The following is a 26,755-nucleotide window of genomic DNA, read 5'->3' as shown; positions in this document are numbered from 1 at the left end:
CAGATGTCATGTGCTGTGGGCATAAGGGCATGTTTGCACCCAGGAGTTCATGGGAGGCACCTGGGGCATTTCCCCTGGACCTGTGTCTGCTGATTCTGGCCATGATGACACAGCCCTTGCTGCAGTCACAAGACAGTGAGTGAGCATCTCAGGGAACAGTTTCCTCCCCGGGACCACAGGCAGCTGTATACCCAAAGACTGAACTTTCCCTGATAAGTCAAGAATGGCCTAAGCAAGGGTTCCACAGTTGTCCACATATGGACCCCAAGAAGCCTACGGGCACATCTGAGGAGGCCAAGCTACCCATCCATGGAGCCTTCAAGGCCAGCACCCTTCTTACCCGCAACCTCCGAGCAGGTGGCACTAGAATGGGGAACTGTGTGGTTCCCGAGAGCCTGGCTGGGGAATTCCTCTCGATTTCTCTCTGCTCCACTGCCCTCCCCACCTGCCTCCATCTGCCTTTAGGGACAGGAGAGAGCTGACCTGGAAGGGACCTCCAAAGCCATCTGGTCCACCCTCTCAGTCTACAGATTCAGAAACTGAGTCTAGAGAGAGGAACTCACTCACCCAGGGCAAACAGCTGCCTGAGGGGGAACAGTCATCAATGATAAGCCACCCAACCTGTCTCAGGAAAGCCAGCAGGGGCTCTCTCCTTCCGGAGGCCTTGTCCACATGTCCGCAGTGAGGCAGGTGCCACACCAAGGCTCTCCTCTCAGGGAACAGGGTGAGAAAGTGTCTCAGAGGATGCAGCCAGACAGATACTCCCCATGGTTTCCTGTTCTGGCGGGAACCCCGGTTGGTTGATTTGGTTCTCTGCACCAGTGGCGAAGGCCAACTACCTGCCTGCCTGCCTCTGGGGGCACAATGTTGGTTATAAACTTATCATGACTGTCATGAGCAGAACAGGAAGGAGGAGAGTGAAGTGGCAGTGTCTTCTTCAGCTGACCAGCATTCAGACTGAAATTGGGACTCAGGCCTCAACTCAGACCAAAAAGCTATCCCTAGGAGCCCTGTTCCCTACAGGGCTAGAGATCCTCAGGGCTTCTGGAATCTCCTCCTTCTACTGAGTTATACCCACTTCTCTCTGCCTGTCTAAACTCCTCTCTCTCCTTTGAAAAGCAGCTCAGGGCGGCCTCTTCCTTGAAGCCTTCCCTGACTATACTCCCCCATCCCAACCCCCCACCCCCTGCCCCTCCCACGCCCCCCCCACACACACACACTCAAGGTCTCCATCCTCTGAACTGGGTACCCATGACGTGTCCTGGGCTGCTCTTTAGAATGCACATACATCTGCAATCATCTGACCAAAGACTCTGAGTGTCCTCCACAGCCCCTAGCCCAGCAGAACACATAAAAAAGTGTACCATAGTGACTGGCTGGTCAACTGATTCCAGTTCCTCCCACTGAAGGAAAGGGAAACCAACATGTGTGCCCCACACCAGCACCCCAGGAGGTTCATGGCAAGTTGCCTCCAGGGTGCGACGACCAGAAGTCAACCGGTTTTGGCGGGCTCTACACTAACTCACAGGCCAGCTGCAGTGTGGCAGACCAGGACCGGTAAGTCCCACCTTCCAGCCTCCTTCCAAACATTGCAACACACACACACACACGCGCGCGCGCGCGCGATGTCCTTGCATTTTGCGTCCTTTGCTACCCCTCAAGTCTCATTTCACCCAATTCCTCCTGTGGATAAGTTAAGACTGGTGTGGTCACGGGGCTCATAGGGACTTGCGTATAAGTCACGCCCCGGTCTCTGTGCATTACCCACCACCCAACTCTCCCCCAGGACTCCTTCCAGCTCTAGGAAAAACCAGTGAGAGCACTTCTCCATACTTGCTCTGACAGGGCTCAGACAAGTAAAACCAGAAATGGAGAAATGGCAGCAGTAAAAGCAAACACCACCGCAGAGCTGGACCTCACGCAGGTCCCTGCCGACAGTTAGAAGGACCCTACGATTTCCAGACTGCTCCAGGCAGTCATAATCTGGGGAAGACCTTAATGCTTGATTTCTCTTTTCCTGCGATTTGTAGCTTGTGGCACTCAAAATCCTTGAGTCCCAAACAGTGTTCTTCCCCTTTAGGCAAAGTTTCTGGACCAGGCAACAGTGGCTCTCTCCAGCCCGGCCCCGCCTGGCCCCAGCCTAAGGCTGAAGAAACCTCCTCAGCGAAAGCTAAGGGTGTCATGGTGACATTAATTCAGCCACATTCCACATGTATAATATTCCTGAGGAGTAGTTAGGCCTGTAAATCCATTATTTATGATGCAGAATTGCCCATGCAATGCAATGCAGGTATGTTAGTATTGCTGTGAGAAACAACTTTTCAACGTCCTTGTTTTGAGAGGTACAAATTTTACAACTTCAGCAATGCGTCACCAAACACTGCTTACATAGCTACTTCCATACCTGGTTCAAAGTGGCTGCTTATATTCAAATATAGAATTTCCCCTACCTGAATATACCGAACAAATTAAAAATGGTTCATGATTTGCATCCAAGTTCTGGGTTTCTTACCATTGCCCTCGTTTCCTTTGTAGCATTGAAATCAGACCTTAACTGTGCTTGTGAAACAAAAACACGGAGGCCATTTCCATTGCAGAACAGAAAGTCATAGACAAGCACCTGCATATCTTTCTTTGTTGGTTGGGGGTGGGGTGAGGAGGGAGAAGGAAGAGGGACACTTCATCTCCACCTCTCAACTTCAAGCCAGAGACTGGGGGTTCAACCTCTGTGTGTCCAGGGCACCCACACACCTTTTCTGAGCTGTGATTGTCTGCTCTTGAAAACAGCTTTACCACCAGTATGCTTTAGCACTGACAGAAGAGAAGAGCTAATCAAAGTGACTAAGGCAAATATACCAGATTATCACAAGCCCTAGTCCCTTTCTGACTTGCAGCTGATCTGGAAACATACTTCATCACCTTCCAGTGCCATGTTCCATGGAGGTGAGAATTTTAAGTTCAAACCTCTTCCAGGTCATTATGAAGATTCATGTGTCAAGGCAGAAGAAATGAATATGTTTTAGCAATTTATTAGTTTTATTTGTAATTTTAAAACATTTAGTCATGGGACAGGTAGGCTTCTGTTTTTACTCTAATCCTGCTCTTTTCTTGGCAATAGGCTGGCTTGCCATTTTCCAACACACATCCTTCGCTTCAGTCGGAACCACAATCCCACCGACACACTGCCTCATCCTTAAACTACACCAGCTCCTCCCCCAGCGCTGTTCTTCTCCAACCCTCACCAGGACTGCTCCCCACCCCATCCCTTCCAAATCCTTCCAAGCTTCCTGTAGCCCATCTGAAGCCTCTGCTGAAACCTTCTGTCACTCACAGACCTCCCTTCTCCCTGCACCCCGGTACTGCTCCCAGCTATACCACCAGACTTGCCCTATGTAAAGTCTATTTGAATCACCTGATGACTTGTACCGCTTGTCTCTCTTCCCTTGCAGACCTCCAGGAGGGCCCTAATCTTACGTGCTTCTGCACTGCAAACAATCCCTAACAGAATGTTGAATTGAAAGTTGACACTCAATAAATACTTGCTCTTTTTTGGGAGGAAAAGTTGGCAGATGTAATCAAAATTTTAAATGTTCTTGGACTCTAACCTAGCATCCTGACTTCCAGGCATCTAACCCGCAGAAATACTTGGAAAAGAGCTTAGAACAGGACCCTGCCCATAGTAAGCATACTATTCAGAATTAATGGTAGCTAGCTGTTGCTGCTGCTACTGTTGTTAGAATGTTCCCTGCAATATTGTTTATAATAGCAAAAATCTGGAAAGAAAACAAATGGCCAGCAATAAGAGAATCATTAAATAATTGGTGGTACGTCAATTAGATTCTATGCAGATTTTTAAAAGAATGATTTTATTTTTTTAAGAACTAAATATATAATTTTGTGTATGTATATTATACACATTCAGGGAGGCAGCATAAACTCATAATTAAGAGCATAGATTCAGGACTCAGACTGCTTGAGTATCAATCCTGGCTTCATCGCCTACTACCTATGTGAACTTAAGCAAATTATTTAACTTCTCTGTGCCTCAGTTTCCTTAACTGTCAAATGAAGAAAATAATAATACCTGCCTCATAGGACTAATGTATGGACTGAATGAGTTCCTATGGGTAAAGCACTAGAAAAGTATCTGGCACATATTAAAAGTTAGTTGTCATCAGTATTATTATCTGCAAAAAAGACAAAAGATAAATACCAAACTGTTAACAGTAGTTTCCTCTGGAGAGAGATACTGGAGAAAAGGAAATGTTCTGGTTTTTGGGTTTTTTTTTTTTTAACCACAAGCAGGTATAGCTTACATAATATAAAGATGCAACCTACTTGCTAATAGGTTGCAGGTTTGACTCATAAGGACAACTGCTACCTGAGATGCAGTGTGAGATGTCAGGATGCAGGACCACAAGCCACGGCTTCCTCATTTCTAAATCCTGATTCTAACTCCAACCCACAGCCAGAAAATAAAAAATAAAAGATGTTATCACCAGCTGCTGCCCCACACACACACTCTGCAACCCCACAACGTGCTAAAAAATTGAGAACATCTGTTTGGGGGGAAAAAGCACCAATTACTATTTTGAACGGGAAGAAAGGGAACAAGTAAATTTGGCAACCAATATATTTTTACTCATACGTTTTGAATGCCAAGGTAGGATCTAGTGCTGCTTTAATAATCATCTTCCTGTGATAAAAGGTGACTCTAAGTACTACCTAGGACCACACCCTCCATGTCGCAAAACCCTCCTCTCTTCCTAGACACCTTCCCAGCCACCCCCAGTCTGCAGCATCGTCTACCTCGCGCCACGTGGAGCCATGCTTTGGCCCCTGCCTCTAGGAAGCTCTGGCTCTGGTGACTCACGTTGTGATATGACACATGTGCCACCCAAGGCCCAAGAACACTGAGAACAGAAGCCCTCTACCTTGGGCTTCATTCTTCTCCACCACTTCCCAGCACATTCCCTCCTACCAGCCACACCACAAATGTAAACTCCTTGACCCCACCTCAAGGCCTCGCCCAGCCTAGCCCCGGGGCTGTTTCAGCCCTGTCTCTGGCAATTCCACGATCCCCTCTCCTTCTGGGGGTGCAGTCAAGCTGGCCAAGTCCCTGCCCTCCAGCTTGACCTTTTGCTTTGCACTTCTTTCTTCTGTGGAGGCTGCTCCTCTCATATTCACCATCTTTGTGCTACTGTCAGCATCTCCTCCCTTGCTCTTCATGTAACCACTTCCCACTACCCTTCAGACCAACTTAACAACACCCCGCATCCTGGCCCCTGACCAGTGCATAACGACCTCTCTGCCCTCTCCACTCTGCACCCTCATCTTGTGCTCAGCAAATAACCCAAATCACACAGGCTACCCTCTGAATGGGTAGAGCCTGTCTCCTTAACCAGACTGCAAATTCCTGGAAGACAGGACACCTGCCAAGGTTCTTTTCCTTTCTCATATTGGGCATGGGAAGAGCAGTGTAGAGGGAAGGCTGGGAATTGGAAGAAAGGGAGGTGGAACTCTTCCCCCAAAAAGCTGAAGTGGAGTTTCATTTAGTAGCGAAATCTCCATTGACAGCTTGCTAACTTCTCATGGCAACCTTTTCTTATTTGTCTTTTTGTTCACTTAGAAAGCTAGGAAAGAAAAAAAATTGTTAAAAATTAAATCCAAAACTTTCAGCTCTGATAAGATGAATTTTCTCAAACGCCAATAATTCCACATGGCTTGTCTAAAATTAGAGAGAGAGAGAGAAGTGACCAGGATTTTTAATGGATTGGCTTCCATAGTAGATGCAAGATAGTCAAGTTTTATTTAAATGACTTTCTTAGGAAATTGGAGCAGCAGGCAATGCATCAGATGCCAGAAGTCCATTTAAATATTATACTAAGGGAAGGGAATTCATTTGGTCAAGCTGCTAAAATGAACAGGCAGGGACAGAAATGCCCTGGAGAAGTGCTGGGTGTTTCATCTTGAATCCATTTGTAAAATAAACACATTTATTTACCAAGTTTAGCACTTTGACTACTTCCTGGAATCAGTGTTTGCACAAATCCAGGCTGAGATGGCCAACTGGAATTAAAAAGTGACCAAGACTACAAAATTAATTTGACACTCCTCAATTTTCTTGTTTAAAAACACAAGACAAAATCCTAATCAAATTGGAAGTTTATACAGTTATTTCAGTCTACAGCTTGGAAATTGCCACAGCGCACTGGCAAACGGCCGCCCTTAGCGCCTCCAGCCCCAATGTGCTTGTGATGATGGTCCAAACTACAGCTGTTTATGAGCTTAAAATGCAAACATACTAACTCCTTTCTTCAGTAGGAAGAACTTGCATTCCCACTGACACCTACCGCTGCCTTACAGATGGGCCTAGCCCTGAGATTTCAAACATACTATAGGAAACACACTGACACACACACACCCTGCCCAGGGCCCACACTGCCCAGACACTTAAAATTACTTTTCCAGTAGGATCCCAGGAAAAGGTTCTGTTTAGCTACCACCTGCACATGGCCAGGTTATGACTGGTTTGACAACCTATAGCCTCTCCGGTTCTGCAGGGGTCCTTGGGGTAACTCTGCCCTCTGCCGAGTTAATGACTCCTTTTGGACTTTGGATCAGGTGTTTGGTATCCTGAGTTTCCTGTATCCAGCAGAGGCAGGAAGACCACACAGTATCAGACTTAACATCCCACAAGATGAGGTGTGGTACAGCAGACCTACTCTACTGTGCTGGCAACTGGGGCTGGAGGGTGAGGTTGTTGTTTACTGGCTCAGTAGCGCACCAGCCAGTTTCATTACTGTACTCCTCCCCTCCTTGCCCCTGAGTAACGGAACTCCTGCAGGGAGGCCTGGCTCTTCCCCATAGCTCTCAAAGATTTCAGAAGCCCCTTCTTCCCTGGCAAACTTTTTCAGCAATAGCCTGCCCTGCTCTCCCCATATTGTCAACAGTTCATAGCTGAAGCCTCAGCGGAATATCCCATCCAATTTCCCATAAAATGGGACATGAAAATAAACACACATATTGTATGTTGGTTTACATTTCCTGCACAGACCCAGCAGGGGCAACAGGAAAGACATTAAGGAAACTATTTCTAAAGCAATGGGCTACATTTTAGCAAGAATACTCTCACTGACCCTAAAAAGGAAGCCATTAAGATGGCTAAAATCCCATATAATTCTTCAAAAACGTTCTTGAACATTCCCATTTTAATTTCCAAAGTCAATATGGCTTGCTAGTGCCCCATGCTCTACGACAACAATTCACATTGATGGGGAGGGAAGTATGAACATTTTTCTATTGAATGGAAAATTTGGTTATTTTTAAGGACATTATTCCAAGAGAGAAAAAGGTCTTAAGTCCATAGCACCTGACAGAATATTGTTTTGTTCCTAGAAGGCTGGTTTCTCTTGACATCTCTGCCCTTATTTAAAAAGCATATCACAGTTGTCACCTTTATATTTTCAGTCACGCGATTTCAAACCCCAAAACAGAATGTTGCCATTTATTTTTCTTCTGAAGAAAAGGAACCCTGCTTGCATGCACGCTCAATGCCCCAAATCCAAGAGAACATTCCCGTCGCACCTCTCTAGTTCAGAGCACGTGGCAAGTCTGAGTTAGTGAGATGTCTGAACTAGAAAACAGAGAAGGCTATTTTATTTCTTTCAGGTGAACTCACTAGTAATCATCACTTGCCATTAGCACATTAAAATTGTAGGTAAGTGGTGTGCTGAAGTGCTAGAAAAGTTTGTTCTCAGGCAGATAAACGGTCTCTCCTGTAGTCTTGTTCCCACTGCTAATCTGGTCAGCAAAGCCTTTCCTCGTGGATCGTGTGAGCATTAGCACCAGGTGTCCTGCCAGGGAAGCACCACACAATCCAAAGCCGCCTTGAGAACACAATGCATTTTCCACCACAACGGAGCCATTTTACCACACCTAAGAGCCTGAAAAATAAACAAAAAATAAAGGCGTGTGTCAGATCACCGCCTCTCTCCGCAGGGGCCTTCTTATGGTGGGGGACAAAATGGCAGTCCCACACTCCAGCCATCAGGAGAAACCTGACAGCTCCTTCCATTGAACTTTCCTCCGTATCCTGCTCCTCACTAGCCGGCCTTGGTGCCCTAATTCTTCCCCTTCTCCCACTCCCAAGCTTCTCCCTGTGAGGAGAGAAGGGTGAAAAAGTGTGGAGTGTCTGGGTCCGGTGCTTTTTCCGGTCTCATCTACTCATACTCCTCTCTTAGTATTCCTGTGCCACTGAACCTGGGATTATTACTTTTGTGGGTTGGCGAAGGTGGGCGTCTTAGATCCATGCTAGCCTTAAAGAGCAATGTCCTCTTCACTGGCTCTTCCTTGAAGACCTGCACTTTGTCTCGTCTCAAGAGGCAAAACTGAAAGACTCAGCTCAGGGTGTGGGGCTACAGGACTAAAGGGATCACTAGACCGCTTTGGAGCCAGGCCCTCAGCCAGAAGGGCTAAAGGAGCCCTGTGACCCATGCTAGTGCAGATTTCAGCAGGAACAGAAGTTTCACACCAGGGCATGGGACCAAAGCCATGATGAAATCAATAGGATGCCTTTGCCAAGAGTGCCCACTCTGCATATCTCCCTTAAGCCTGATCTAAGAGTTGACATTTAGGACCTGGTTAAATAGCTTTCCAACTCATCACAACTGGCTGAACGAGCAGATAAATGGAAATTTGGAACATAAGAAGCTGAGATAATCCACACACAAATGTCATGTCCCCAGATGACTGTGGGTTGAATATATGCACAGCAAGACATTTTCATAAACCAAGAAGAGATTAAATTGCCCAAAGTCTTTCACCCTTCTTACACTTGCCTATAACACAGCTGCTAATATCTAGCACCATTATTAGGGGTTATTGAATTGACGTTATATATACAATAAGATTCACGCTCCAAAGATATTAAGATCCACTGTCAGACAAATCAGTCTTTCTCAGCTCTGATAAGAAGCCCAGTTGGGTGATTGGCTCAAGGGTCATGCAACTTCCAACCCCTCATACCGAGAACAGTGAAATCACACTTCTGGGGGCCCAACATAGAGGATAACATAGAGAATCTAAAGCAGAAGTTTGAAGTTTCCTTATTTTAAAATTAATGCAAATTTTGTATTCAACTTTATAATGTAATAATAATCTTTCCATTAATTAACAATTCCTCAAAAATCCTTCAATAAAATAAATGCTCTGGGGAAATTGCCACGTTTATCCTACGGCCCCAAGGTTTGGCCAGCATACCACCACCTCACCCCACATACCCCAGCTTGAAAAGAAAAGCAACGAGGGAACCAAAGCAGAATTCTGAATCTTGGAAAGAGAAGTGAAAACAATGCTTACCAAAGTAGGGGGAGACTGATTATATTTTTTCCATAACCATTTTCCATAGCCACTGCTAGAAAATGATTAAAGTCTTATGCTGGCTTGTCATGAGGTTTCACACTGAACTGTGTTCATTGAAAAGTTTTCTCCCCTAGGGACCATCAGGACTTGGCTTAGGAACAGCCTCTGAGAACACCTTGAGAACTTCATACATATAGGCCAAACTCCTTAATCCCTTAATACACCTAAATTCTGATGAAGTCACTGAAGGTGTCAGAGCAAGACGCAAAATCCTCGAGAGACTATCACCAATTTAGCATTTCCAGTTCAGGTGGAGACATTAATTCCACTTATCAAAGAGAAGTACAGAAAGGCATTCATTATGAAAAGCAGAAACCCGAAATGAAGAATATTGTGGGTTGGTCTCAGCTGGGTTTCCCTGAATTTATTACCTTGGAAAGTTCAACACAGATCTAAGCCTTCCACCCGAGACGGTAGCTAGTGGGAAGCAGCATCTGGGAGCAAATCACCAGGATCATGGTGGCCTCCTCATTGGGTACCAGCTGTGCAAACCCCCCAACGTGAAGGAAGGAAGAAGCAGCAGCTGGGGAAGAAGGTTAAGGAAATTGTGTGTTTAAAGGCAAGACCATTTTAAATTTTAATATTATTCCTATATAATTTGATATATGATCGGATGAGATCGGGAGGAAAAGATTGAGACATACGGGAGAAAGAGGAAGTAAGGAGATCAGGTGAAGGAGTAGGGAATAGTAGGAATGATACAAAAGCCAGAAGACAGAGAACAGAAAACAAAAGAGGCCAGATGGTGGGAATGGAGAAGAACAGCCACCAAAATCCTGTCCTCTGGAGGCATGCTTGTGCCATTTGGAGGAATAACTTTAATTTGTTTTGTCTTTTTCTTACTGTTTCAGAACATCGGTGGCTTAGACAGACAAACTTCTCATTTGCAAGGAGGAAAAGAGATCTCGCCTTCAACTCAACATAACTTAAATTTGGCTCTGACTTTAAAAGTTAACCAGTTTTGGAAAAAAAATTAACCTAAGCCTGAAGCTTCAGAAAATGGACCTTAAATTTTACCTGTAGTTAAATCCACCTTCTTGCAATGAAACAGTAATTAATATATTTCCATCTTCCTTCATGATTAAATTCAGGAGAAGAGTCTACAAAAGCATGATTATACCTAGGGAAAGTTACAGCCAATGGATTTACTGACTAGAATTAGGGGCACTGTTTTCTCTATTTCACCCCAAAGTCAGACATCAAAGTAACCTCTCTCTCTCTGTCTCTCTCTCTCTCTCACACACACACACACACACACACACACACACACACACACGAGCACGTATACACTCCACCTCACTCTCCCTCACTCTGAATGTATTCCTGCTGATAGAGAATCCCAAAGTCTCGTTCCCATGCTCCACCGTCTTTTTTCCTTATAAGCTTAGAGTCATGTATGCGGCATATCAATTCAGTTCTCACTTGTCAGGTCAAGAACAGGGCCAATACACTGGCTTAATTTAAAGAGTTTCTGAGTTGTTAGAATTTCAGGATTCAAACAAAAATGAAATTTGACTTAGAGGGTTTTTTTCCCTTCCACTTCCTGGTGAAGATACAAGAAAATAGCCAAATGGTAGTTAGACGATGGAGAACAGGTGCAAAGGGCTGGAAAATGCTCTGCTCTTGAATAATTGAAAGCAGACTAGAGATCCTTCTGTTCTATGAACTCTCCACAACCGGAGAGAGCAGGTTCCCTGAAAAGGTCTGAGCACTGGTCAGGGAATTCCAAATTACAAGGGGGAGAAATCACTTGAATGACGAGTTCAACAAGAGATCCCCATCTATTTAAATTGTAAAGACACCAAAACATGAAAATCTGCCTGCCAGTCCTGCTCTCATTCGCTTGAGCCAACTACATGCATGTGCTTGGATGCAGAAAATAAAAATGGCCCTGCAGTCCCTTGAAAAACTTTCCTTAATCTTGATGTTACTTTAAAGCCATCATAAATCACACAACCTGCCAATCTTGCCATGTTTTATAAACCGTGGTGAGAGGTAGAGTATTTCTGGCCCAACGATCTCCCAGTAACAAATGCCAGTTCTAATGCTGCAGCATTTCCTCAATACCACTCGACCTCTTAAACAAGGCTCTACAAGTATATTAACTGTCATATTCTCAATTTTTTTTTACAATGGGAAGTGATATCCTCTTATGACTAGCTCGATGGAGCCAAGGGCAGCGGCTGTCTGGGGACTGATGAAAACACCCAATTGTGGTGGGCAAGGCTTTCCGCCCACCAATCATTGTCCCTAACATACCTATGGGTTCCCTGATCCCTACAAGATCCCCCAAGGTCACACCCCACTGACTCATCAGGTTCCAGCCTGCCCCTGTAACTCACTGTCATCCAAATGGGTGCCAAAATCAACCTCCACAGGGCCACACTCTGCATGGCCTTCAGGATCAATCGAAAAGGCTGAACCCAGGCAAGCCCATGGCCTGGCTTGCCTTCAGGAAATTCCGGGCTGTCTGCAGCAGCTGTGGTTTGAGTAGTACAACAAATTCACTTACTGAATGACAACAGCTTTATTGGCAAGCCAATTCAATTAAAGCCCCTGCATCCAACAAAGTCTCCGGCAGCCCTCTCTGCATAAAGAACATGGAATCATGCCTACATTTCCCTGAGTGCCCTCAGCCCTAGCTGTCCCTCTACATGAGAGGGAGAGGGATGAATGAATTAGATGCGGATGATGGTAATTAATGGCTGGCTGTCAGAGAGTCATTTTGGAGGCTCGGCCCGTTGAAGGCTCCGTATTAAAGACCAAATCCCAGCACAAACTGACCAGGACAGGCTAGAACTCGCTTTCTAAATAGTAGGAGTGTCACAGGCACCTGCAGCAAGAAGGGAGGGGGAAGCAGGGTAAGGTAAAGGAGGGTTGGAGGGGAAATAGAGAAGCAAAACATCAGGCTGCTTACATTGATCAATGCTTCTTACACTATTGATATATAAATAATATGTTCATTTTTCATTCTTACAAAATATGTCCTTTAGGCTACCATTATGGTGAACTTACTTCAGAGTTCTGACATGAGCTTATTAGGAGGGGGAAAGGGAGGGCTGACTGTAGAGCTACAAACAAAACACATTTTCTTATAAAATACATATAACAGATCATTTTTGCCTTCAGTAACAAAGATAAAATAAGAGTTTTTCAGATCCCTGGCACAGTCTTGCCAACCAGTCCTTTGGCACTCAAAGAGAACGTGGGGGGAAGAATATCAGAGGGGGCAGGAAGGGAAAGAAAACAATTAACAAATCAGCTCCGACTGGCTCATTTATATGGAGATAGCTCTCACTTTGCCTTTAGCCAATGCCACCAACACAGCCAAGTCAGGTTAACTACCTAGCAGGAGATAACTTGGGTCGATTGGGCTTAATTATTCCTGATAGTAACAGGTTACCATATGCACTGTTTGGAGCATAAACAAAAGCCAGATATCGAGGGGCTAAAATGATCCTTCTCCAACAATTGGAGTCGTGTGAAAAGCCAGATTCCTGGTTCGTTCCACCTGTCTAAAGTCCTAGTCTTAGAGGTGTCAGGGCCTGAGTTGCCACCCATGAAATGTAAGAAATTCCATGACTATACTGGAATGAGTCTTTTGTCTCACTCCCAGAAAGAGAAGAGAGTTCCAGGTGGGAAATTTCATTTAGGGAGTTTGTTTCTCTGCTCACAGAATGTTTGCCTAGAACCTGAATGTTTGCCTAGAACCTGACTTCAAAATTCCAAGTTTGGAGAAAATGTCACCTCCACCAGGAAGCCTCCCCAGATTCTCTCAATAATAAAATACTTCCTCTGCTACACTCCTAGAGAACCCTGAATGTCCTCTATCATGGTCTTTAATTCAATCTTCTCTACAACATAGTTTGTTGTCCCCTTGTCTTCCTTCCCCAAAAGACATGGATTTTCTGAGGGCTGAGCTCTGGGCTTTGTATATAACTGGCACTCAATAAATCTAAGTGGAGTTGAATTAAATGGCCCTTAGGAAATGGATACAACTTGGCAAAGCCTCAGTCTTAAAGAATTATGTGGAACCTTGTTATGACCCTACAGGCATCAAGATTTCACTGCTGTTTTCTTCACTATAGCCACTAAATTGGTTGCCCACTTTAATTAGAACAGAGGCCAGATGTCTGGCCAGCTCTGCTAGAACCGGAAGAGCTAGCAAGCTGGTGGAGTTTCCCAGCTGGGGGCTCAAGAGGCTGGCTTCGTGTGGTTGGGTCACCTTCCCTTGCATACTTCCTTCCCTCTTACTTGACTCCCCTTCCCCCCCACCACCACCACCCCATCCCGAGGGCAGCTGTCCCTTTTATCAGCAAAAGCCCTTTCCTGACAACACATCTGTCCAGCACAATGTTTCACCCTGTCCAGTGATTCGGTTACCTGAAGCATTTGCATCCTTGATCAGTGCAAGGGCCTGAAACATACGTGTCCGTAAAGAGCCAGCAGAGGCAGAATATCTCCTTTCAGAAGACTACTATCCACTAAGAATGAAATCTAATATTTAAAGGGCATGACACCCCGTTCATACTAGATTTCATTAATCAGTGTTTTCGTGGAAAGGATAAATCCTTTATGCATGCCTTTTTCCTGATTTTTTCCCCCATTTAAAAACTGCAATGCTTATTTTTCTTCCCTGCTATTAGCTCACAGAGACCCACTACCGTGAACCCTGCTTCCTTGCCTCCCAAAACTCACCCTTACTCATTCACACTGAGGGAATGAAGTTCAGTCAAGAAAAGAGGGGTAGAAAGAGAGACAGAAAAGTGTTCTAGTTAGTTTTAAGCATGTTTCATTAAATAAAACCTTTGCAACCCTTGAAAAAAATAGAGACTGTCACTATAATTACGAGCCTGTACTTGGCATGTGAGTGACCAATACGTTCAATGCCTCAAGAATATTAAGTAGGAGATCACAGCCTTCGCTTGGACACTCACTAAGGACTATATTACTGACATTGAACATGATGAGAATGGCATTGCTACGACAGCCACAAAACCCACACTTTTAGGTGAAGTTCAGAAAAGAGGAATCACTGGTATCCTTCCTGAGAGATGCTGACCAAAGAATATGCTGATTTTTTTTTTACCTTTTCACATAGACTCTTATGCATCTGCATATGGCATTGAAATTGCAATGAAGCAATGAAGATCAGCACCAAAGTACTTCATCATGTCGCTAAGGACGGAAGAGTCTAACAATGCCCAGGACCTCGGAATGAACCAGAGGCACTTTTCAGATGTCTAAACACCTATGATTGTGCTAATACTTTTCTGCTGCATGTTCCCTTCAATTTATGGAATAGTGAAGACCCAACAAATGGTTAAATAATGCCCCATTTCCTCATTAGCTTCAAATGTAATTCCCATTGTTGAGTAAATATCTTGGCTCCTGAATAACACTTTTTAAAATATGCAACAAATAACACAAATATGGGAAAACAATATGTACAAAGATGCTTATCACAATATGCTTTATAACAGTGGGAAACTGGAAGCAATCAAAATGATAACAATAGGTAAGTTGTTAAGTGAATACACTGCAATGGACCATCACGCAGCCATTAGGAGGATAAAGACCATATAGCAACATGGAAAAATGCAAGTGACACATGCTAAGTGGGAAAGGGACTGGAAATAGTATTGCACTGTGATTACAACTAGATAAAAGCATACATACAAAAAGAGACCGGAAGGGAATAAACAAAACTAACAATTGTGTTAGGGATTATAAATGATTATTTTCCCTTATCTTTACTTCTCAAACTATCAGTAATGTTACGTGTCTTTTATAATTTAAAAAATAAATGGAAAACCCAGCAACTTTTTAAGAACTATTATTTTTTAAAGTAGCTATAATTTTGAAATTAAAAAAACAGTAATATGCAAAATATTCTAACTATATGAAGCCCTAATTAAGATGTTCCACATGGAAACAGCAGCCCTGGCAGGGTGAGCATCACCCCACACTGCTGCTCCCACCACTAACACACATCTCAGGGAGAATTCCCTTCTGCAGACTCTTCCACTGACTCAGATTTACAGGCCTCTTTCTAGATATTTTCACTCCACCTGAACAGTTTATTTCAATATAATCATTGGATGGGAGAAAGCAGCAGTAGCTGAAACTGAGGGCTGGAAAGTCAGAATTCTGCTTAACCACAGATGCTGGCGTCCAGCTGGCTGGCTGCAATGAAGCTGCTTAGGGGTGGACACTGGAATAGCCACACAGGAGAGATAAGAGGCTGGGAAGAATGAGCCTAGCAATTTAAAATAAACCTGAATCTCCTTAGCTCTGTTGAATAAGATCCCAGGATACTGAAACAACCTGCAGCTTTGGCCTTGGATCTGCCGTGTATGATCTTTGAAGAATTAAAGAATGAGAATAAAAGGGTCAGAACTCTGGTAGGGGCCAATTTTACATCCTTGCTCCAAACAGCACCTCTTAATGTTCTAGTGGATCATGCCCACTTCTTGACCAGAATTCATTTCCAAACTACAGCCTTCTGCACCCCACAGAAAAGAGTATACCTAAAATTTATCTCATGGGCAGCTAATAATAATCTACAGGCATTAGCTAACAGTAATAGATTCTGAGTTACATAAAGAGACAATAGATAACCAAAAGCTTACCTAGCAAGATGTCCCACTCACTTGGCAGCACCTCTTGTACTTCACGTTAAATCGTACAGGTCACATGTTGCTGCATCAAAGAAACCATAATTTCTGTAGTCTTAGGTGAGTAAGACTTATGTCCCCACATAAGCTGTAAATGCTAACCACTTTTTAAGACGATGGCCTCCCTTTAGGATTTGACTTCTTGCCACGACACTTTTGATAACTTTATCAACCCCAGCGTATTAAAATATTCAAGCTTGTAAGCATCAACTATCTAACACTGATTCGTGAGTCTAATCCTAAAACTAGCTCTTTAGGCTGTTTTAGCTACTTTTATATGCAACCTGAGTACATGACAGTATCACAGTCAGTTTGGAAGGCAGACCTTATAAAGTGTGAAATCTTTTAAGACACCACAGGAGTGCACAAAACAATTATTAATAAGCATTGCACATATTTTTAAATGTGACTCTTTTGCTGGCCTTCTTCCTCATCTCAGAGCTCCTGGTATCACTTCTTTAGTCAATACAGTAAGTCGTTTCAGCCATGTCTGCCCAGGGAAATGGAAGGAAGAATTCAGGTCTTCCTTTTTGGGTGCAAATCCCAGACAGCCCCTAAATTAAGACAGAGAGGCAGAGGACAGCAAGAGGCATCTCCCCAGAAGAGTAGTTTATTTTGGCTTTAATGAGAAGCAAGACAGTCCCCACACACTTGCTTGGCATGAGCAGAGTTTAAGAACTTAGAGCAGTTCCTGAAATAAGCCCGAAGGACATCTTCTCATACCACACCTGAACCACCTGTTTGCTAACTTCCTCCTTAGACTCTCAAGTTTTTGCAAGTCTTTGCCTGAAACAGCTTCTTAAATCTTCAGTTAAATCAAGTGCCACCTTCTCCCTATAGAAACCTCAGCCCGTCCAGGGTCAAGGCAAAGGGTTACTGCTGAAAGGAGGCACCAAGTTGGAAGGACACTTGGGGACTCTTCAGTCTAGTGGTAGCCACCAAATCACCAGAGGAGCCTGTGACCCAGCCCCAGAGATTCTACTGCCGTGGGACTGAAAGCCCCCTAGGCGCTTGCGCACACACAACGTCTCTGTCACAGGTGGCCCAAGCACAGCACTTTGAGAAACAAGGATGTACTCCAATATCCTCTGAGGCTCAGAGAAGTTGCCAAAGACACATAACCTGTTGGCAATGGAGTTAGGAGCAGTATTCAGATCTGTAGACTCTTGCCACATCCTACTGCCCCAGGGAGCGAGAGGAAAAGCAATTACAGCTGGAGGCCGGGCAGGAGCAGGTAGCACTACCCTCCCCAGGGGATACCAACATGCGCTGTGGAGTTTGGAACCTGGAGCAGGCACTTGGTGCCAAGGGGTCATAATACCACCTTTAATGATGCCTATGGCTAACCTTCCCCACAGGAGCCACAGCAACAAAACTCTTTTCTAGGCACCTGCATTTGATCTAATATCTGGATAGAAGTGGCCATCTGGGGCTGGCTTAGCAGAACCATAAAATCCAGTCCCAGCTTCACCGGGTGTCAGCCATGTACCACGAGCAAGTCACTTACCTTCTCTTCGGCTTCTGTTTGCCCATCTGAAAAATGAGCCTAATGCCTACTTTTCTGATTCGTTGTGAGAATCAAATGAGGTCACGATATGTCCTCTGAAAATTAAAATCTTCTGGAAGCATAACGTCCTATCTAGTATTCTCATACTCTTATGGATCCTGTGCAAAACTAGAAGGAATATACCCTCTTCTACAACAAGAATTGGATAGGATAGAGCTTCCCCAAAACACCAGAATTGCTCATATTTTCTAGGAAGCCTAAAGGCTATAGCCAGTGTACACAGTATCAGTGCAGACCCGTGGTAAGCAGAACAGAAAGGATGAAGCCTTTAGAAGGCACTTGGGATGCATTCAAACTTGGACCCCAAGGCTTTGTTGACTTCCTATATCCAAGAGTCACAGCCGCAGGACTGGGGTTTATCTGGTCCTCTTAGCCCTGATCAGAGCCAACAGTCGTAATGATTCTGGGGTCCTTCGATGGCTCTCCTCCCCAGCTATATAAACACATGGTTCTGAGGCACTTCCTTTGCCTCCTAAACCAGCACTCACAAACGCATTCCATGCAGGATTCCAATTCATCAATTTTCTGCCTGCATTTGCATGTTTGAAATGAGGAAAATATTTTAGATCTCTGTTTTTTATTCCAGATGGAATCTGTTTGTAAAAACCCAGAACTCCTTTCAGAGGCCATTGAGAGGTAGAAGAAGGTGAGGGGGTGGGGCTTCTGGGAAGGCTCTGGGGCCCCAACTTCCTCTTCAAGTAGAGCAGCTGTACTTCTACCTAATCGGGCTCCCACAGAAGGCTTCGTTTTGTTAATTTTTTTAAAAAGTCATGAAAACCAGTCATCTTATCCAGTCCCCTGGTTTAAAGGGGAGGAAATCACATTGGAGAAAGGTTAACTGATATTCCAACCTTCTCCCTTAGTCACTTGCCCAGGCAGGAGAATAATGGGAAATTCTGCTTCCAATGGAAGGGCTTCCTGCCAGGGTCTTCGGTCTCAGTGCAAGCTGCTATGCGTGGCAGCAGCTGGGTGGCTTCTCCTGTCTGTCCCCACATCTGGTAGCTCTTAACAGTGGCCACCTCCAGTTCCAGCTCATCAGTGCCTCCCCAGGGCCTCTCCTGGGACACTCCAGTTAACAGCTGGGATGGCATCTCCAGAGTTCCTCATCTCCTCTGCCAGCTCGTCTGGCCCTCTGGTTTCTGGGTAGCACCATCTTTACAGAATCAGCCCCTCTCTAGGGCTCTTTCAAAGGACAGTTCTCAAAACAACATGAAAATAAAAAACAAAAAACATCCACAAAACTTATTAATGACTCTGTGAAGTGAATCCAGGGAAGCAAGTCCACATAAGGAACGCTGGCTGTCACACTTAGTTGCCCCCTCAGGGCCCAGGCCTGCTGACTCTCCTTAGCTCAGGGTGTGTACCAAGGTCTCCAAAGCTGTCCTCCCAAGGGTTGTAGGGGGAAACTTTATACTATTATATCTATGTTACATTTGTTGAGCATGGTAATAGTATTGTGATTATGTAGGAACATGTCCTTATTCCTAGAATATGTAGTCTGAAGTGTGTTTGTGTGTGTGTTTAGATGGGGAAGGCGGGGAGATATAGGCTGAGAAAGAAAGAGGTAAAGCAAATGTAGAAAAATGTCAGTTGGTGAATCGTGGTGAATGGTATATAAATGTTTATTGTACAAGTCTTTTAACTTTTTCTTAGGTTTGACATTTTTCCAAATAAATGCTTGGGGATAGGGGAAGGAGGTCTTATACAAAGGCACATTTACCCTGAAGTGGATGAAGCCTAAGTGTCAGGGTCCCTCGCTATATGGAGCCCTTCCAAGACACTGGTAGGTTAGTGAGGGTCATCAATGTAAAGAGTAGGTAAGATGAATTACTATACCAGAAAACCTGAAACACCCTGAAATCTTACAGCTTACATACAAAGCAAACTGGATAGAGGTTGTTCCAAGTTTGTCAACAACCTAAAAAGTTATGACATTACCAATTACAAGCAGCAAAGCTGACATTTTCTTAATTGTCAATAATAAAAGACATATTTCTATCAGCCATGTTAGAGAAAGACTAAATTATCTTTCTATTCTCTCTGTAGAAAATATTACAAAATTGTTGTGTACAAAGAGGTGAACAAAGAATATAGAAGGAAAAGTATCATAGAAGTATGTCAAGTAATTAATTCAAAATATTGTTAGTTTTCTAGATATTTGTCAGCATGTTTAATAATTATATAATTTGATTTATTTTTTCCTTCTGTATATGAATTCACTGTTAGAGCCTCCCTCCTTCTAAAGTGCATGCTTTGTTTCCCAAACATGTTGATCACACAAATATATACACACAGACAAATATCAATACATGCAGCCTTTTTTCAAAGCAACATCTTTTGCGTTTAGGGTTCCTTGGAACACATTTGGAAACACTGCCCCAGAGCAAAGTTGCTTCTTTTTATCCACATCTATCTATCATGGTAGCTGCACTGTAGCATTTGATTTCCAGAAAGACATTTATTTCAAGAGTTTACTTAAAGCAAATAAACTATATTTTTCATTGATCTTATATTTACATACAATCTGCTTTATATAGCCACATTCATTAACCCAGCCAATTAAGGTCCAAACAGCACTGTGAGGGAGGCCAGACAGGTAATAAGAAAGGATTTGCCCCAGGTCCCACTTCACAAACATCCACCTCCATCTCTCCAGCCTCTGTATGGCTACTTCAATGTTCCACAGGAGTAAACTGAGGCAAGGGGGCTGGAGGTAACTTTTCTTAGAACAACAAGGCATAGGATCTGGGTTTCCATTTTGTGGATTACTGTCGAATTGGTAAATTATTTTAACAGGCTCGATTTCTGTGGCCTGCTTGTCCTTTGACAACTTGTGTTCAGTGCCACCTGGGGGAGAGACACAGAAGACTAGGGCTCACATATGGGAGAGAGGGGAGTGAGTATGAGGGTTCACCCTTCTTTGCCCTCCCCAAAGTGAGGACAATTCATCCTTTTCCCCCAATGGAAAAGGATCAGTCTTTGACATTTTGCATTATAGATAACGCCAAAGAGGTAGCCCTAAATGCTAAAGGAAACTTTCAGAAAGAAGTGCAGCTTTCTATGGGTCCCTCTTCCTAACCATCCTGCATCAGCAGAACAGAGACCAGACACAGCTTCCAGGCCCATGAAAGAACTGGAGGGACAGAGCCCCATCACAGTGCTCACTTTGCATTAAATTCTCCTGCTTTGACATGGAATTCCAGGGGCGGGAAGGGGAACCCTTCTGGTAAAAAAACTACAGAGCTGGGCTTCCCTGGTGGCTCAGTGGTTGAAAGTCCGCCTGCCGATGCAGGGGACACGGGTTCGTGCCCTGGTCCGGTAAGATCCCATGTGCCGCAGAGCGGCTGGGCCCATGAGCCATGGCCACTGAGCCTGCGCGTCCGGAGCTGCAACGGGAGAGGCCACAATGAGAGGCCCATGTACCGCAAAAAAAAAAAAAAAAAAAAAAAAAAAAAAAAAAAACCTCCAGAGCTAATGTTCTAATACAAAACCCAGTAACAACAACAACATAATAATAATAATAATGGTAAAATAACCATCATTTATTAAGCATTTTCCCAGCCACCTTAGATACTTTCCATGAATTATGTCATTCCCTATAAAAAAAAAACTAGCAAACACTTCTTCAAACACTAGGGTAAGATGGTTCCATTCATGTGGTAAAGGGTACAGAGCATTGCTCTGCTTTGACTCATGTCAATAAGTAGGTAGAGCACTCCCCTGGTTGCACAGTGGTTAGGAATCTACCTGTCAATGCAGGGGACACGAGTTCGAGCCCTGGTCCAGGAAGATCCCACATGCCGCGGAGCAACTAAGCCCGTGTGCCATGACTACTGAGCCTGCGTTCTAGAGCCCGCGAGCCACAACTACTGAGCCAGTGTGCCACAGCTACTGCAGCCCACGCACCTAGAGCCCGTGCTCCGCAACAAGAGAAGCCACCGCAATGAGGAGCCCGCGCACCGCAACAAAGAGTAGCCCCCACTCGCCCCAACTAGAGAAAGCTTGCACGCAGCAACACCCAGTGCAGCCAAAAGTAAAATAAATAAATTTTTTTTAAAAATAAGGAGGTAGAGGAAGCTGACCCCTATGGTTGGGAGTCATCCCCACTCCCCCACCCCTCACCCCACCATGGTCTCTCCACTAAACACTCAGAGGACCAGCGATGGTGAATACATAGGCTGTGCGCTGGTCACACTCAGATATTAAAGTCGACTAATAAGTAAGAAATATAATAATTATACAGTTGATACATTATGCATGTTTATTTTACTATTTAGACAATTCTGAAGTTTATACAGGTAAAACAGAAATTCACTCCTCACTTCCTCTCCTACTGTTAACAGCTCAGTGGTATCCTTCCAGATTTTCCATATATATGCATGGAAATAATAATGGCCTAGACCGGCTCAGAAACCCTGCCTCCAAGATCATTTTTAGGAAAGAATGACTAGGAAACATTTCTGGAAAAGATAAAAAGGGTCAGAGACCAGTGTCACCACTTCATCCCTAATCATGGCTCCAAGGGATCTACCTCAGATCATATTTCCTAGAAACAGACTCCGTGACAGAGATTTGGGTGCAGAGCAAATTGGGGAGCATGCTTGGAAATAATACCTGTGACAGAGAGGGGGAAACAGAAAAGGACAGGTGGGAGAGTTGAACTGTGTGATGCAGCTGTCGCCTCTGTGACAATCCCGTAGGGAACTCAGGAGTTGAGATGCCCTTCTGAGTTGCCCCAGTTAAAGCAAGGGAACCAGGCTTTCCTATTCTCAAGTAACTAATAATTGGATGCAGGGAGCCCTTGGGAGAAGGAGTAAGATTGGGCAAGGCAGCTTCCTTCTTCCAGGGCTGGTTCCAGAGAGAGTACAGCTGTGAATCAGCAGGAGCCAACATCTCTTGGTTTTGAAGGGGGAGCTGGGAAGCCTACCGCAGCATATACTACAAGACCCTCAGATATTCCAAAACATTCTCTTCTAGAAAAAATGTTTCTCTTCTAGAAAGGATGAGGAGTAAACAGGAGGGAAAAAAACCTTGCTGAGTGAACAGATAAGAGAATGCTACAGCCCAAATGTTGACACAGCTCCTGAATCCAAAATGCCAAGGCTCATACCTAATGTTCCCACGATTTCCAAGAATATTGCACTATGCCATACCCTGCATAACAACACACACCGGACCTAACTACAGTTGCCAATAAGGAATGGCTAGGATGGCATTTTCCTCTCCTTTGGCCCAGAGCACTGGATTCCACTGGACAAGTTTCACCTGTATGATTGGAAATGAAAAAAAAAAAAAAACTCTTTTCTTTATGAACAATAATAAAAACAATTCTAGGAGGGGAGATAGAGCAATGCAAAGCTTCCTTGGAAATCTCATTGCTGCACCAGGAGCAGATGTCCTGGGGCACAAGTTCAGTCCTGTTCTATCCCAAATAGCACTTCGGCACACGTGGATCCAGAGCTCCTGGTGATCCTGCTCGCCCAGCTGTTTTCTTTCCTTCTAGCCTCAGCAAGGACACCCAAACCTTCTGAGGGCAGGACCAGCTACAACACAGAGCTGGGACCCCAGTCAGCTGGACAGTGTTTTGTGTCCAACTACATCAACACTGGTATTCTTTGGGTGATGCTATATCAGAAATGTCTTGCTGATTGCATTTTTCTACAAACACTCATAATGAATGACAACTAACCCTTCCTAAACCAGGCCTAGGCCGGCATGCTTTCCGATGAAACACTCCAAAGTTCCTTCAAGTGGGATTTCTATCCTGTAAGAAGTGTCCAAAATTGTCACGACTGGTGTCAAAATAACACAACCATTATCAGCATTCGTGGTAAAAGTGGCCAGTAAATGTGCCTCTGGGTCTTAGGCTCATGGTCTACAAAACGGGCAGCTGTGTGCCTGCACTGAACTTGGAATAACAGGTCAGAGAACAGACAGCATTCCTTTCAGCATTTGGGAAGACAGACTCTACAAATAAAAGGTAGAATTAACTGATCAACTTTGTAGCATGACCTTGTCCATCAGTTCTAGAACATGAGAGATTTCCATTGTGATGGTACAACTACCACTGAACAACTCATTGCATGCATTAATTCAGCCACTAAAGGCCTCCTTCCCCATAAGTTCATATAAATACAAATCTGCTCCTGGGGCTCTAGGACAGTCAGGGAAAGGTTAATATTCGGAGATTTATCTTTAAACATTTTTAATCCACTTTTTTACAAAGATTGGCAGAGCACTTGGCAAACTGTCCCCTTACCAGTGACTTATGAGGGACGATACTACAAAAAAATAGGGACCAACGTGTCTCAGACATCCCTGACTGATTTCTTCTGCAGCAATCTTACCTTCCAAGGGGACAAAGGACAGGCCCTACTCTACTGTAGTTAACAAGTGCAGAGCACCCACCTGGACCAGGCACCATTTGAAGCCGTTCAGCATTAAACCCTCACGACAATCCCAACTTACTACTGTTATCCCCAATTTTCAGATGAGAAAATTGAGGAACAGAGAAGTTAAGGGACCTAGTAGTCAGTGTCAGAGCTATGATTCAGAGATAAGCATCTGACTCAGGAGTCTGTGCACATAAACTCGATGCTATCCTGCCTCCAGAATGGAAGCATCTTCCAAGAAGTGCTTTTACTTTCAATCCTTTAGTTGCCTTTACTTTCCAAATTCCCTTTGAAACAGGCAGAGCCGAGGTTACCCATTTCGTGGAGACACCAGACCTACATGACTTAACTGAGTCACAGAATTAATCAGTGATTGGACAGAGAATGGAACCTAATACAACACACAGCACAGATCTTTACAATTCAACCAAGCAGACAAAAAACCAACAGACTCAAATCTGTTCCCGATCAGCAGACACCTGGACATGCTGGACAAGTGCGGGAGGTGATTGCTAAGCTCAGACCCATTATAGCCCCAAGGCACATCGCCTCCTCCCTCTAATTCATCCTGAGCAAGGCATTGAACCCATCTGGGCCTCCTTCTAGTTGCAATGACATGAGTCAATTCATTTCGAGGATAAAACAATAATAAATATTTGCATTATCCTTAATCATTGCCAAAACATTTCAAACACATCATCTCCTTTAGTCCTCCTAACAGCACTACGAAGGAAGTTTTGTAGTGTTCATTCTAGAGATGGAGAAACCAAGACTCACAAAATTTGTCATCTATCCAGTCCCATGCATAACTCAGTCTTAATGTTTGATCCTGCGCTCTCTCCACTGTGCTCCTGCAACTGTATTCTGGTTCAAGATCCAGCAGTTGAAGACCACGGTCAAAGAGAAGGCTGGGGAAATCTGAACCTGCCATCAAACCAGGGACTGTTCATCCCCAACACTTCAAGGCTTCATTGTCAAATAAAAAGAATGTTGATTTCCATTATTTAACCAAATAGGATCCTTTCCACGAACATTCCAACTGCAAATCAGACTTGATGAATGACAAAAGGACATTGTTTTCCACATTTTTAATCTGTTCTGCTGGACTCCCAACCCACTGGTGAAAACTCTGAGGGACCCCAAGATGCCAGTGGTCAACTTGTGCAAATCACGTATTTTGTGATCAAAAGACTGAACTACTCTAATATCCAACTTTTTCTTGTAACTGAAACACCATTGGCCACCAAAATCTAATGGTTCTTTATATTATTAGGTCATTTATTCTCCCCAGCAACCCTGTGAGGTGGATACTATTGTTATCCCCATCTTTCTTACAGATAAGAAAACTGAGGCACAGAGAGATTAAGTGACCTGCTAGTCAGTGTCAGAGCTGTAATTCAGGACTCTGATTTGGTGGACTCTGGAATGCTCAGTTAGACAGAACTTCTTCAGTACAATTCTCTAGGATTTGAGTTGGTTTGGGGATAGAGAATGTTTTGTTCTACTTTTTAAGTTTCACTATTTATCAATAGAGTTTATCACCATCTCTTATCACTATAGTGGCTCATAAGGAGACCTCTCCCCACTACCATTAAAATAGAAATCTTCTTGGAAGGGCCAATGTCGAAAACCCTTATCAGTTATGAAGTAATAAAAAATAAGAGAAATAAGGAAAAATATAGCCTCTGGAGAGACTTGGCGATGCCCGGAGGTGACAAAAGGAAGAGAAAGAATAGATAGTAGAGGTGAAAGTTTTCCAAAAACAAATGTTACCTCTATTCTCTACCCCAGCTCTTTACAGCATAGCACATACCTCTATGAATGAACATTCTACTTACCAACTAGAAAAACACAGAAGCTGTGACTGAGTGAGTCCAAAGATGCAAAGTCCAAAGACCTGACTCTCTCTTCCCCTCCAAGCCAGGTGAGTTGCTATCCTTCTAAACTCTTGGCCTCCACAAGATCATCCCCTACCCCTGATGTAAAGACGTGTCACCATGCCTCCGGTGGCAGCCCTCCCAATCTTAGATGGCCAGGCCCAATCTTGCAGCCCACCCCTCAGCAGACCTGGTCTTCCTGAAGAACCCCACAAAGAGGGCATCCCATGTTTTCAGCTGCTGCTGCCAATTACCCAATACTTCTTTTTCTACTTCTTGGTAGTTTATTTTATCAGGCTATCTTATTTCCATGTACGTGGGCCACTCAAATACTTTTTTGAACAAGGCAAAATGTTAGTAAGTATAAAAGTTAAGGCTGCCGAAGAACTGACAAGACGGCAGAAGTAGGGCACAAGAAGCAGACCTTCCGGAAGTTCACCTACCGCAGCGTGGACCTTGATCAGATATCGGATGTGTTCTACCAGCAGCTTATGCAGCTGCACAGCACATGACAGCATCAGATGCTGAACAGAGGCCTGTGGAGGAAGCAGCATCCCTGCAGAAGTGCCTGCGCAAGGCCCAGAAGGAGGCGCCGCCCAAGGAGAAGCCGGCAGTGGTGAACACACACCTGCGGGTCATGATCATTCTGCCTGAGAAGGTGGCCAGCATGGTGGGCATCTGCAACCACAAGACTTTCAACCAGGTGGAAATTAAGCCTGAGATGATCGGTCACTACCTAGGCATGCTCTGAATCACCTATAAACATGTGAAGCAGGGCCGGAAGCCACTCACTCCTCCTGCTTCATCCCCCTCAAGTAG

The 26,755-nt window shown here is 44.3% G+C and overlaps 1 pseudogene; it reads left to right on the top strand.

Moving 5' to 3' along the window:
• Positions 1-257: 257 nt before the first annotated feature.
• Positions 258-26,755, top strand: LOC115864171 (small ribosomal subunit protein uS19 pseudogene; annotated as a pseudogene).

The sequence above is a fragment of the Globicephala melas genome, chromosome 12, assembly GCF_963455315.2.
Source record: "Globicephala melas chromosome 12, mGloMel1.2, whole genome shotgun sequence".
NCBI lineage: Eukaryota > Metazoa > Chordata > Mammalia > Artiodactyla > Delphinidae > Globicephala > Globicephala melas.
Note: the sequence above shows the minus strand (reverse complement) of the source record. Positions and strands in the feature narration are given on the sequence as shown.